The 14,203-nt window shown below is 42.3% G+C and overlaps 1 protein-coding gene across 8 annotated transcripts in view; it reads left to right on the top strand.

Moving 5' to 3' along the window:
• Window positions 1-14,203, top strand: part of rap1gapb (RAP1 GTPase activating protein b) — a 122,813-nt gene that overhangs the window by 63,783 nt on the left and 44,827 nt on the right. The window contains exon 1 of one of the 8 annotated variants that reach the window (XM_030418864.1): window positions 10,740-10,989. The exons of the other annotated variants lie outside the window; for them this stretch is intronic. The gene's annotated coding sequence lies outside the window, so the exon portion shown is untranslated. Of the gene's footprint in view, window positions 1-10,739; window positions 10,990-14,203 lie in introns of those variants that run through there. 8 annotated transcript variants of the gene reach the window in all.

Below are 14,203 nucleotides of genomic sequence, written 5' to 3'. Positions count from 1 at the left end.
AGAGCGACGGTGGAGGAAATGAGGCGTTTCCAGCGTCACTCATGGAGTACAGAACAATTATTTCACTCGGGCTTGAACGTCATGGCATCTCCACATTAAAGAAGCCGTATGTAACATTTCGAAGACATTTATTCATCACGTCTTTATCGGCCACATGTGAGGGGATTGTGACGTGATGTGAAAGATTAGACCTTACCTGTGTCTCTCAGTCGCCTTTTACAAGCCTGTGCATGATTTGGTGATGCTGTTTAACGCTCCTGTTCTCGAGTGCCTCGTCTCAGTGCTGCTAACAGAGAGCAACATTACCTAACGTTAGCGTAGAAATGGCGTCCACTAACATGAACCAGTATCAGATGCCGTTGTGCCCACATCTTTGCGGTGACCTGTCTCCACCACGACATCGAGAGAGCGCACGACTGCAGCAGAAAGAGTAAAGGTGGACTCTGTGTTTACGTCATTGATGCTTTCTGCTCAAATGCAGTCAAAGCTGATGGACAGTGTTTACCTGATGTGGAACTTCTCACGCGAAGATGCCGACCATGTTATCATCACCATCTTGTCGCCTCGGTTTACAGTCACCCTGACTCGCAACAGTAGCAAACATTAGTTTAAAAAATGGCTTTCGCTGACTTAAACCAACAAGCGGCTTCCAGCACGTTTGCACAGAGCCCCTTTAAAAACAATAGACAGAAAGAAAGGAAGTGAGTGAACTTGACAAAACATGACCTTGTTTGTGAGCGATGGTTGCTGTTTAACAAGGGAGACAATGACTCCTATGATCACCCACTACTTTGCAACTACATCTTGTGCTTTCATTGTTTAGAGACCCCTAGCATCAGAAATTATATATCATATCATTCTTCCTGTGGAACAATGACGTATATGCAATTCACGTTGTCAGCGACATGTTTCTAACCCACATTCGTAGGTACAACTTGTCACCTTCTTTTGTCTGGAAAATGTTGACGATAATGTAACATTTGGTGATAAGATTTCCAAAATGACCGTTGCGGTTTGGCTTACAAACACTCGTTTTCAGTGTTTGCTGTTTTCCCACAGCAAAACAACTTTTAATTATCTAGGTATGCCGGATTTCAGGCTTTCACATTACAATATTGCAATTATTCCTCATCTGCATCTCAGTGTGCTTCAGTCTTTGTTTGGACACCTGTGTTGTTGTTGTTTTTTTCTCCTTTTTGTGCTCCTCACTCAGCAGCCGCCGTGCCCACCTGGAGCAGCCGCTGTCAGCTCTGCATGTCCACATAATGACTCTAATCACCCTATTAGTCACTGGGGCACTCAGAAACACTGCTGAGCGGGGTTAGGTTCAATCAACTCGCCGTACAATCAATCCAGGATGAGAAGAAGTACTGAACTGGAAATGGAGGTTGCACCTCAACAATCAGATTCTCAGAAGAGTTCAAAACACTAAATGCAGCAAGCACATTCGGAAGAATGTCGAGGGGAAAAAACCTCTAAAATGTCCAAGGATAGGAAAAATAATCACATTTTACTCTTTATATTTCTCACATCAACACACATAAACTTGTCTGTGTGAGAGTAAAATGTGAGTATTTTTACTTGGACATTTGAAACAAGGAAGTGAGTCAGACTTTCAATTACGGAAATGTTAAGTTTTGGAAAGCTCGCCTTAATCACTAGCAGACTGGGGAATTAAATCGCTGCAGATTTAATTATGTGTGTTGATAAATTGATTGAATACGCAGTTGTATTATGGTTTTCCCCGGGAGCTAAATCTAAGTTTAGCCCCCAATTAGTTATTTTTGACCCTCAGATTATTTTGAAATGAATGAATTTTTTTGTGCAATTTAGCCATGACGGTCATGCTGAGATCACGTCAAGACCGTGAATGGATCATAAAGCGACAATTAAGTCCGTTGCTAATCACCGTTGTGTATTTCATCCACGTTGAACACACATGTGAGTCTTCATTTGGTGGATCCACATACATTCAACACAAATAAGTGCACGAGACAAGACAACTGAACTGTGGATTAGCTGCTGTACAGTCGGTCTTCCATATGCTACCTGCCCACTTGCTCCTGTGGATTCACGCTCAGTTTGGGGCCAAGTATATCGCTGCCAAAATCAATGGAGAGGGCCACCCAAACACAAGGTAATTATGAGAGCCAGCAGGGCTCTGGGAGTGCTGACAACACTGTGTTTGTATTGAAGAACTGCTGCCTTTTCTTTCCACCCTTTTCAAGCCGCGAGAGGAATGAGAGCCGCGGCCAAGTCCTGCACCCGGAGGCTTACGCGTGATGATTACGTTTTGATGGACGGCCATCTTGTTCCTCTTTTCCTGCATTAGTTTAAAGGGGATCACACAACTATGGGATTTAATTTAATAACACATAGTAAAAGCACTCTGCCCCTAGAGAACTCAGCAGTGGCACATGATGCAGGTGCTGTACATGTGTGGGAATGTGCGTCTGAATACAATAAAAAAACCATTTGTAATCATCATCAGTTTCATTTTCTCCCACGCTGAATTACATGTCACCTTTTCTTTTAGCTAGCAGTTTGCTGATGTTTGCTAGCGATCCACAGTATTGTTTACCAGTGTTTCAGGGCTACAGGACGACTTTTGTTGGCCCCTCGTGAATTTTTTTTCCTCCAGAGTTGATATTAGATCTTCGCCCCTGGCTGGAGTGTTATTACCACCACCCGTTGCAGATCAGCAGAGTCGTGTGAAACCAAGTGTAGGAAGTAAAATGTGCCCCCACATGCTGTATGGATCCACTTGCGTCCCTTTGCTCGTGTATGATCGTATGAATAAAATGGAGACCCACTTAAAAAACTTTGGGCCTCATTCATGAACCGTTCTTACGAAAAAATTTGTTCTTAAGTCCCACTTATGAGGATTTTACGAAAATTTTGGCATTCATGAATTTTTTCTAATCTAGGACTTTTTCTTAGGCAAGAACAAATCCTACGAACACTCAGGAGTACTCTTACGCACATTTCAGTGCCGAAATGTTGGCATGGTCGTGTTTTCTTCTCTTGTGTAGTTCAATGAAATGCAATATTACAGTGATAATTCTGTCATATTTATTCATTTATTTATGTATTTCATATTTTTGGTAATTTACAAAGAATTTAAATTCTAAAATAAATTGAATGTGCCAATGATTTAAGATAAATCAAGTAAATTGGAAACATGCCATCAATAAGTAACCCCCCCACCCTATTTATACGTGGCATTTCTCCATCCAAGGCCCGCAAAACAATGGCATATATATTGCTCCTGCAGCTTTCATAAATGTAAGAACACAGCTGCAAACAATTCTGAGGCTTACGAACGAGTTGGTGAATCTGACTTAGGGTTTTCTTAAGGAACCTCTTAAGAACAACTTAAGAAAGAATCTAAGAAGATTCTTAAGAAGATATTGGTGAATGAGGCCCATTGTTCCACAGTGCTCATATTCAAAAACTCAATCTTAAGCTAACTCTTTCTGCAGCTCTGGTTGTGTTTCCATGTTCAGTTCTAGTCTCACTGGTCTTAAAGACTCAGAGAACATGATGTGAAAAAGAAGATTGGCTCTTTTAGCAATTTGATTTCATTTTCCCTCAGCCTGATTCTTTCGGCTTTGAACTGATGCTTGAAAGGGAAACCAGGACCAAAAGTAAAAAAAAAAAAAAGAAAAAAAGAAAAAACAAGACTCCCCTCCTTATCCAACATCTTGTAATTGTGCTCGCCTGTTGACTGCAGGGCGAGTCAATATCCCAAATCTAATTCCAGTGCGAAACCAACATTTACGCAAGATCTTTCTGCAACAACATGTTTGTGTGTGTGTGTGTGTGTGTGTGTGTGTGTGTGTGTGTGTGTGTTTTTCCCCCTAAATCTGCAAAAGTGTCATCCATCCATCCACAGGGCTGCTCCATCTTTGTCCGAGGAGCATTTTTACTCTCTGCCCCTCCTGATGTGATTTCATTTAATCACAGTTTCTAGATTTTCATACATGACTTACTTTATCTATGGAAGTTAAATCAAGTCATTAATCAAGAGCATAGATGTTCAGTTTGAGAGCATGATTTCATTCCTTTTCAGTGACACAGCTCCTTCGCGTGCTCAGATTTTTTCTCCTCATGCTCACATTTTGTTCTTGCATTTAAATTTCTTATGCTTTCTTTCAAAATGTCTGCGTTGGTAAAAAATCACATGCCTGTGCTCACATTTCTCCTTCTTGCAAACAAAAATGTCGCTCGCATTCAAATGTGCCCTCTGCGCGCTCAGATCTAAGTGCACGCGCTCAGAACACACACCTGCTCACAGGTCAAGTTCTGCTCTCGGATCTCTCCTCTGCTCACGGATTTTTCTTGTGTATCAACACTATCAACCAATAGAAGGCCGGCTACTGTTGACCAATCAGATTATACCCGCTTCTTTGCGGATGCGTTCGCTGTACTTCAAGGAGCGTCGCATACGGACGGGCACTGTTTCTACCGGGTTTATCTACTTCCGTCCTCCAGGCTGTTAAATGTGGTGGTTCCCTTTATTTTTTGACGACTTTTGGAATAAAATATCAGTTAATCAATACACGAGCGCCCGTGCTTGTCATTACAGTAGCTACATCAACATAAAGTAGAACAATAGCGACTCTACTTTCGCCATATTAGCCAATAGCCAGCTACCCAGGCAGCGGGATATGTTATATAGTATAAATACTGGAGGGTTAGTAAGTTTTGTGATGATAGTGCAGCGGTTAAGAATATCAGTTTATGCTGCTTTTTGCATCATGGGACGCTGGATCGCATCCCGGCCCGGCCGGAACCCTCGCTCGTGTAATGAATGAAAAATACTCTATCATCATAGCGTATTTTTCATTACACCTTTTTAATCACGTATGTTTACCCACCATCTCTTGTTAAGCGTTTGTTAGGGGGCCCATGAAGGAAGAAGAAGAAAAAAAGAAGAAAAAAAAAAACAGCTGTCCAGAATTGCCACAGGCCCTGTTTTTGTGAATGAAATATCTGGGGGCGGGTCAGTAAGGTAACGCTGAGTGGCCTTGATGCCTGTCAGTCATAATGAGTCACGTCTCGTCACCTCTCTGATGTGTCTGCAGCTGAGCACTGTGATGCGTCTCTCTCCCCGGCCGAGCGAGCTTTCATACCGTAAAATACCAAATAATAGCCGCGGCATTTATTTGTTTCAATCACTTAACAGACCAGGCGTTTATTTGGGACAGGCGTTTAATTCCTTCCTCTCAAAATCCGGAATGAAAATGTCACAAACTTCGCCAGCTTCTCGGTGAATTCTCTGGCATCCTCCTGCAAGTTGCGGCGGAGGAAACGATTCATCCAACTAGCACTCGCTGCAAACTCCTCATCTCTGCTGTCTGTCACTCACGGTTTTCCCGAGTTTTCCTCTGCATATTTTACGACAGAAAGTTTGAATTTCAAGTCATACTTTTTATTTTGTTGCTGCACCGGAGCCATGGCGATCATCAGTGTGATACTGACTGACAGAAAGCAGCACAACGCGTGAAAAAGGCGAAGAAGAAAAACGGGCAGTGTCAGTGGTCACGTCTTCTTCCTTGAATAAAAAAGAATAAATGAATTAGACCCGGCATTTATTTGGAACCAGCGGTTATTTATCAAAATATACACCTGCATTGGTGTTTAAAGGGACCCTGCGGTTAATTGACACGCTGCTATTATTTGGTAATATACGGTACATTTACACCCAACTCTGTGCGCCGGGCCGGGATGCGATCCAGCGTCCCATGATGCAAAAAGCAGCATAAACTGATATTCTTAACCGCTGCACTATCATCACAAAACTTACTAACCCTCCAGTATTTATACTATATAACATATCCCGCTGCCTGGGTAGCTGGCTATTGGCTAATATGGCGAAAGTAGAGTCGCTATTGTTCTACTTTATGTTGATGTAGCTACTGTAATGAAAAGCACGGGCGCTCGTGTATTGATTAATTGATATTTTATTCCAAAAGTCGTCAAAAAATAAAGGGAACCACCACATTTAACAGCCTGGAGGACGGAAGTAGATAAACCCAGTAGAAACAGTGCCCGTCCGTATGCGACGCTCCTTGAAGTACAGCGAACGCACCCGCAAAGAAGCGGGGCTAATCTGATTGGTCAACAGTAGCCGGCCTTCTATTGGTTGATAGTGTTGATACACAAGAAAAATCCCTGAGCAGAAGTGAGATTCGAGAGCAGAACTTGACCTGTGAGCGGGTGTGTGTCCTGAGCGCATGCACTTAGACCTGAGCGCGCAGAGGGCACATTTGAATGCGAGCGAAATTTTTGTGTGCAAGAAGGAGAAATGTGAACACGGGCATGTGATTTTTGAATTCAAGCAGACATTTTGAAAGTAAGCAGAAGAAATTTAAGTGCGAGGACAAAATGTGAGCATGAGGAGAAAAAATCTGAGCACGCGAAGGAGCTGTGTCACTGAAAAGGAATGAAATCATGCTCTCAAACTGAAAATCTATGCTCTTGATTAATGACCTGATTTAACTTCCATATTTATCTGGCTGTGTGACTACTCGCTGCTTCTTTGCTCTTTGCTCACGCTCCGCCACCATCACCGAAACTCATGTGCATGTTGCACGTTACATTTCACCAGCCAAGTTGGAACAGAACTTAGGGCCAGGGGTGATTCATTGTGCACTTCAAGAAAAAAGTCAAAATAGTCGAGAATAAAGTCAAAATACAATTTGGTGAATAAAGTCGAAATCTTGAGAATAAAGTCAACTCTTCTGGTCCCTCAAATCCAGTTTAGGGGAGCGATTGACAGCTACGCGAGCTGCCTGAGCATCCGATCTCCAACATTACTACATCCTCTCAATTCCAGTTTGCACGAATGCGGCCACCTCTTCCATGCTTGTGTGGTTTTTCCCTCCAGACAGACAAAGTTTTTGAGACAGTCTCTTCAGAGTCCTAACACTGACAACTACATTGTGTTAATGAGCTGAAAGAGAAATAATGTCTTTGTTATTAAAGCCGATTCTAAAGTACAGATTCACCAGTTCATCTACAACAAGGCATTTTGTTGTGGCAGTCATAAGCGCCGTTTAATGTCATCTCATAAAGTCGACTTTAATCTTGAAATGTCAAATTTATTCTCGACATTTGGACTTTTTTCTTGAAGTGCGGAATGAAAATCCTCCTGACACTTTTTTTTCTCACCGCTGGCCCTAATCCACCTCCGCAGAACGCAAAGACAAGTCAACACAAAATGTTACAAGAGTTCATGTAGAATTGGGTGTTGAATTTCTGATTATTATTTTTCTTCATAGAGATGTCATTTTCTCTTAATGTAATGAAAAATGCTCATATTATATATCTTTTTTTTTTTCCTCCACACACTACTGACAACAGTTTTGACAGTTTTGACCTTTGAACTGAGGTGTTCAGCAGCAGTATATGCAGTGTTGAAAAGATTTGAGCTGCACTCACAACACACAACATCACTCACCCTTAATTAATTGATTAATTGAATCAAAGTTAAAATCGCAGCTTTTTTTGTGATACAGCCGGAGTTCTGGCTGTGGATGAGGCAGGTTTTTAAAGTTTTTTAAGCAGTAGGACTTGTTTTTGTTGTACTCACGTTGTACATGATGTCCTGTTAAAATTTATGTTTTGCTGATTCTTCTTCTGAGCTTCTTCTGTGCTGTTTGGTGGTGTGTAAATGTTAAATTTAGTCTCAGCTGCCTCGGGAGGGGACTGTGAACAGAGTGGGAAGCAGACAGTCACAATGAGAGACAGAGTCAGAGAGGGGGATGAAACTAATGAAATGAGAAATGGGAGGGGGGGGAAATAAAAAGTCAGAAGAGTCTCAGCGTGACCCACATACAGTAGAAAATGCTCTTGAAATTGCACACCGTCTGATTAACTAGACAACTCCGAATTCCTATGTACTCACTTGGAATGAAACACTGATAATTTGTTTGTTCACGCTTCTCCTGACCTGGTTTGACTCTCATTTGTTCTGCCTCTGTGTAAGGCATGATCCTCTTTCATCTCCTGCTCCACCAGGCTGGCGGCACGGAGGCTTGAAACAGGCAGAAAGGTTTTGATTGTACTTAACCTGCATGCTTCATGCTCCTTCTCTGCCTGTTGGAGCTCAGCTATGTTCGTCCTGGCCTCCTTGGGGTAACACTATCCTCCCTGGGCGAGTGGTGGAGCAGGTTATCGTGGACCTCTACTGGAAAAAACCCACAATGTAGGTTATCCGTTGTAACCCAGACCCCTTCTTTAGTAGTGAATGAAAAGAAAACGGGCTTTGTGTGTTCCCTGTGTGTGTGTTCTGAGGCTAGCTCTGGGCTACCTGTAACTTTATACACACACGAGGGTGTGGACGAGCCAACATGCCGCCAGAAGGGCTTGGCTCACATCCCCTCATGGGTTCGTTTCAAGGGCCTGCAGCCTGCACTATCGATTGGCACTGCTACCATCGGATCTTCTGGATCTCTTGGCAGAACTGTTACTGTAACCGTAGCAAGCGGCTAAATCTGTTTTTTCAGAGGCGATGCTTCAGAGCAAAGACGCAGGACGAGGGAGAATGCGTACGAGATTGTGGAGAGCGAGCTTCTCTGAGGCTGTCTGCAGAAAGGTGCAGCACGTTTGGTAAAGTCACGTGTCTTTTATTGCATTTAGATCTCTTGAGACTTTGTCTTCACCTGCATGCTGTCATAACAATATTTTGCCTGCAACACTGACTTTAAGTATTTAGATTACATGTACATTTTATCATTTAACTTTATTACATAATTTGAAAGCATGTTGAGAGAATGGGATCACACTGAAAACTTAGTCTGGTTAGAATTAATTAATGCACATTTAAACATAAAGCTTTTGTGTTTATTCAGCTAATAAGTTAAGAGGAATTTCCACATAAACAAAATGTGTTTTTCAACTGTTATTAATCCAACAAGTATTAGAGGTAAAAGTAATGCATTTATGCAGTCTCCTGTAATAAAATTACACATATATATTTCATTTATTCACATTTACTCAACATCATAGGAAATGTTAGCATTACTCTCTGTGTTCAAGGGTTACATAGAGCCTACATGCTAACATCGGATTCAAATGTGACCCATTGGTATGAACTTATGAAATAGAATTACCTGGAAAATGTTCATTTAATCAAAGCTTTTCAAATTTCCCCAGCGTTTCTTTGCGGTATTATGGTTGATGCAAGTGCAACTTGGCTAACTGCCTGGTCACTGCCAAAAGCAAAAAAAAAACAACTGTGAGAATCTCAATTTGACCTTGAAATCAGAGATCTCAGTGCAGAGTGAAATATCCAGTTGTATTAATAAGTAGGCAGGTCTTATTACGTACTGATCTAGTAGAAAAAAACGGTTTTAACCGTCTCATGTCCCAGTGTTAAGAGGAAACACACTATGACGTAACAGCAGTGCTCGTCATCGAGTGAATGCCCGCCTGTTCACTCTCATTTTACCTCTGTGTCTCTCACTCTCCCTTTTCGCATTCTTTTCCTCCTCCATCAGCGGAGTTAGTCCTCTTTTGCAGTGTAGAGTTTCCACAGATATTTCACCTGTTCCAGCGTTACCTGGGGAAAGCAACCTGGAAAAAAAAACAACGCCAACTTCCTGTTCAGGTTTCACAACAGCAGATGCGCTTCTTTTGTGTCACAATGTTTTTTGTTTTTTTTGCAGTCTAGAGTTTCAACAGTTATTCTAGTTGTTCCACCGATACCTGGGAATAGTGACCAGGGGAAACAGTGCCTCTTCCTGGTACGGCAGACACACTTTTTGTGCCATGAGTTGACCTTTGTTTTTTCAAGTCCAAAAAACCAAGTCCAGTGATAGACTGAGTAGCATCAGCGTGAAAGCAAAGTTGAGAGGGAACCACTCTATACGTGGATGATGCTTTCCTTTATATTTCATATTAACCACAGAAGTGAGAAAGTTAAAAAGCTGTCTATTTCCAGTGTATAATACATTAAGACAATGTTTTAGCAAGTGGTACAAATTTAATCTGACATCTGTTGGAGCACATCTGTCTGTGAACTGCTTCCATCTACTTTCTACATGGAAATTGGGTGAATGCCTTTTGATGCGAGACTGCTTTGTTGTGACCATACGCGTAATGTGCGGCAATGTGTCGCGCTGTCTTATGCATGAGGATTAGGGAAATGTGATTACTCAGTGCTACACTGGACAACACTGACCTGTGCTTATTCCTCTGTGGGCTGAGCAAGTGATTTTTTCCCATTATGTGAGAGCGTGCTCCAAAAAATGTGCCACATTTGAGAGCCTCTCAGCTAACTGCCTGCTGCTAATGTGTCAAATGGACAATGGGATGGTTAGGCTAATTTCTGCAGAAGGGGTTTTATGATGTTGGAACAAGCTGTCAGAGCGAGGCGGATAATAGGATAGAGAGATTTGATGTCGCCTCTCGGATGAGGTAATGTCCCCTCTGTTTTGGAGGGGGGGGAAAACTTTGCTTTCAAGCCTACATCCGGCCACAGCGTTTGTTTTTGTCCTGTTGAATGAGCAGAATCTGTGATTAACAAGCAGACTCGCTGAGGCAAAATGCTAAAAGCAAAAGACAACACCCGCAGCTTGAATGGGCAGCTCTCTTGTCACAGACAGATCAAGAGAAAAAAAGATGGGAGGTGGAGATGGAAGGCGAACAAAGGGGGGGGGAGACATCGGAAGAGGAGAGCAAGGAGACGGAGAGAGTGAGGCGCCTGTGCTCATCTCAGAATAAAAACAGTTAATTGCACGCACGCAAGAGAGGAGGAAGGAGAAGGGAGGGAAAAACAGGGAGGTTCGGTCTGAGAGGGAGGATAGAGGGAGGGCTGCGCTCAGCATCATCTGACAGCAGAGAGGCTGAGCTCCGACAGCAGGTGTTGGCGGATAGAGAAGAACTGAGTCAGACGCTCACGGACGGGCGCGATACATAGAGGAGCACCAAGTTGTTGAAGGGAGGAGACTGAGCTGCGAGTGAGGGCAGCACCGAACACAGGTAAGGACGGACGGGGATGAGCGAGTGCGCCGCTGAAAGATAGATAAACTGAGAGGAAGAGGGTGTAAGTCAGCACGGGATGGACAGATAAGAGAGAGAAACTGACATATGCGATTCAAGCATCCAAAGAAGAGACTGCCGGTCTGTCTTTTCAGCTCCGGCTGATCCGTCCTGATCTCTTCATCCTTTCACACTCCAGACCCTGAACTTTCCCTCCGTCTCCCTCTCCCTTTCTCCCCCTCTCGCTCGCCCAGGAAGCGTCTGACTGTCCTCTCCAGTAAATGAGTCTGCTTTCATTGTGCATTAGCTGCTGTACTTGATTAGATTAGTTGCTCTCTACTAAGTGGACCTGCAAACCTTAGGGGTTCATGTGTACTTATCTCTCTCGGACTCAGTGTGTGTGTGTGTGTGTGTGTGTGTTTGTGAGTGTGGTGCTGGCAGAGGGAAAGATGCAGCCAAGCAAGACATTACTCTTAAAGCAAAAATACGATTCAAATATTATCTTTTTTTGCTCCGTATTTAACGTATCTCAGGAAACTCAAAGCCCGGAGCGAGAATTTAATCTATAATGCCACTGAAAGGCAAAAAAAAAAAGAAAGACAAAAAAAAAACCTGGAGCAGTTCCAGGCGAGATGAATTTGAGAGTAATGTTTTCGTCTCAGATCGCTTTGAGCTTTCAGATTCAGTTGAGCTACACTGACGTCAAACATTTTAAAGAAGAAAATGGGGCAGAAGTTTGTGCTTTGGGCTGCAGTTTGTCTTTTGGTGACATCAAGAAAGGAAACTGACTGGTGATAATGATGATGATGATGATGATGATGATGATGATAAGCCTTTATACTATTATAGAAATAGAGTTAGAGCATTACACCCTGCAAATTAGCTGTAAGCAAAGCAAGAAATAAGAGTCCCACAGTTAGCAGAGTCCTGGTCACAAAGGGCGAATCACTTACTCCATTCAGCCCAGTCTCCAGAGCAGTACGAGCCAACAGGCTGCAATTAACCTTGACAGGAAAGTATTGCTAATGATTGACTTTTACTAGAAGATAAACATGCTGTTTTCTCGTGCTATTTATGATGTCAGGGGGGATTATAGTGAAGGCATCTTACCTCTAAATATCTGTTTCTGTTAAAAGCACCTTCATATGTCGTCAGATCTGTAATTACAGAATCTCTAAACGAAACTAAACACTGACTCACTGGCATTCGTTGGGTTGAACAGAATTAGGGAGATCCTGAAAATCAGGAAAACGAGTTTGCATTATTGCACTTCTGTTTGCCTCATCTCCTGGGGAATGGGTTTTTGGCTTCCATCGTCAGTAGCTGGGAGCCGCTTTGTTACATCATCAAGCCAAATACATGTGCTGCTGTCACTGTCAGCAAGCAGCAGCAGACACAGTCACCACTGGTGCTGCTAGATCGCAGAACACAAAAATCTGATTAATCTTTAGTGTAGTATAAAGCTTAGTGTCGGTGACGTTGAAGTCTTCCGATGATTGCATTAACGCTTCAAAAATCCTGAAAGTGTTGTTCGTTCAAAACATGGAGGTATCGTAAACATTTCTATGCCACAGAGTGTATTTTCTTTAATAATCCATAATGTAAAACATTTTTAAAAAAAGGGAACATAGCCTTTTCAGTTGAAGGAACCAGATCCTCAGAGGATGCCGTATCTACTGCCCTCTATTCAGACTTCACAAATCTTGAAAATAACAACTACATCACAATGCTGTTTTTTGACCTCAGCTCATCTTTTGGCCAGGTCATCCCTGCTGCGCTCTATTACCCAAATGTTTTAAGATTTCTTTGCTTCGTGTATATAGAAGTCATCACGTTACCCATTTGAGATATACTGTAGTTACAAAGCGACGGATGGCACTTCTAATCTCATCAATAATGCATGATGCCCCAAGGTCTTTTTGCTTGTGTGCCTGGTTGTTGCAAAGGAGTTTCCTCCACCATCAATAGGCGAGGTTACTGCACCATGCCAGCACTCAATCCGGTGTTATCTGACTCTTCCTGTTGTGCCCATGGCTTTCTTTCTTTTTTTTTTTCCGCCAGTGCATCTGTTGAGCTGGCACGCATGCAGTAGTCATCTTCCGCCAGTATGTGGCCTGGGGTCAGCAGTATTAACCAGAGCCATTGTAGAGTTTTGCTGATGAGCCTCTGAGATGAACCTTGAGTTTAACCTTGTAACTTTTCATATTTTCCATTTCAGTTATTTGGCTTCATAACAGATCTCTATAATTTCCACTGCAGTGATGGATACTATTATGTGTACATTAGCTTGTGTGGTGCAATGTCAATGCCTTTATTTATATCTAAGGTATTTACTTACACATTATAATCAGCTTAGATGGTAGACACGCTGCATATCCACCTTGTGAATTGAACCAAATACTTTTGCTATGACCAACAGCATGCTAAGGATAATTGGTAATGACTAAGCATTAATCATCACACCATACAGTTGATGACAGATACATCTGTTGCTGTTTTTTTCCCCTCATATAGTCACTGAATTTTATTTTACAGTTTTTTAAGCTTTTTAAGGAAACCAAACATTTCACTTATTAAGTCTATAGCCCAAAAGTTACAACACCCACCACCAGAGGAAACACATATCTGATCGGTCAGCAGATTGTGTAGTTGATACATATGGTGATGATTCACATCCGACTGGCTTTAAAGGGCAACTCCACCAATTGTACACATTCAAGTGTGTTTACATGTCTTGAGGAGAGGAGTATGAAACCTTTTGTTATTTCAGAAGAAGCTGCGTGGTATCTAATAAACTGCCTGTGGTGATGTCACTCAGTGGCTAAGTTGCATTGTGGAAATATCTCAGCATCTGGATTTGAAAAGCAGTCCACTGGTCAAGCATTACAACCATGAACACTTTTAAGTGCTAAGTAAAGCTACATTAAGCAGAATTTGGCATTTTCTGCAGTGTGGCGCCCCCCACAGTTTCTGAACCACTTTCATCAATACAAATCCCAGCGCTGTAACAATTAGTTAGATGTAATGAAGGTGTTAACTCCAAATAAAGCACATTACGTCATAACAATGTTATATCTTGGAGTAAACATACGTACGTAACGTTGTGATCCTACCATCTCACTGAAGTTACATAATGCAGAAACAAGTGGTGGGGGTGCGGGGACACTTAAACACCAACATGATTTCAAGCTGTCGTTTTAAGGTATAAAAGTGA

Source organism: Sparus aurata, chromosome 6 (assembly GCF_900880675.1).
Source record: "Sparus aurata chromosome 6, fSpaAur1.1, whole genome shotgun sequence".
In the NCBI taxonomy this organism is placed as follows: domain Eukaryota; kingdom Metazoa; phylum Chordata; class Actinopteri; order Spariformes; family Sparidae; genus Sparus; species Sparus aurata.
This window is presented reverse-complemented; position numbering and strand designations above follow the sequence as displayed.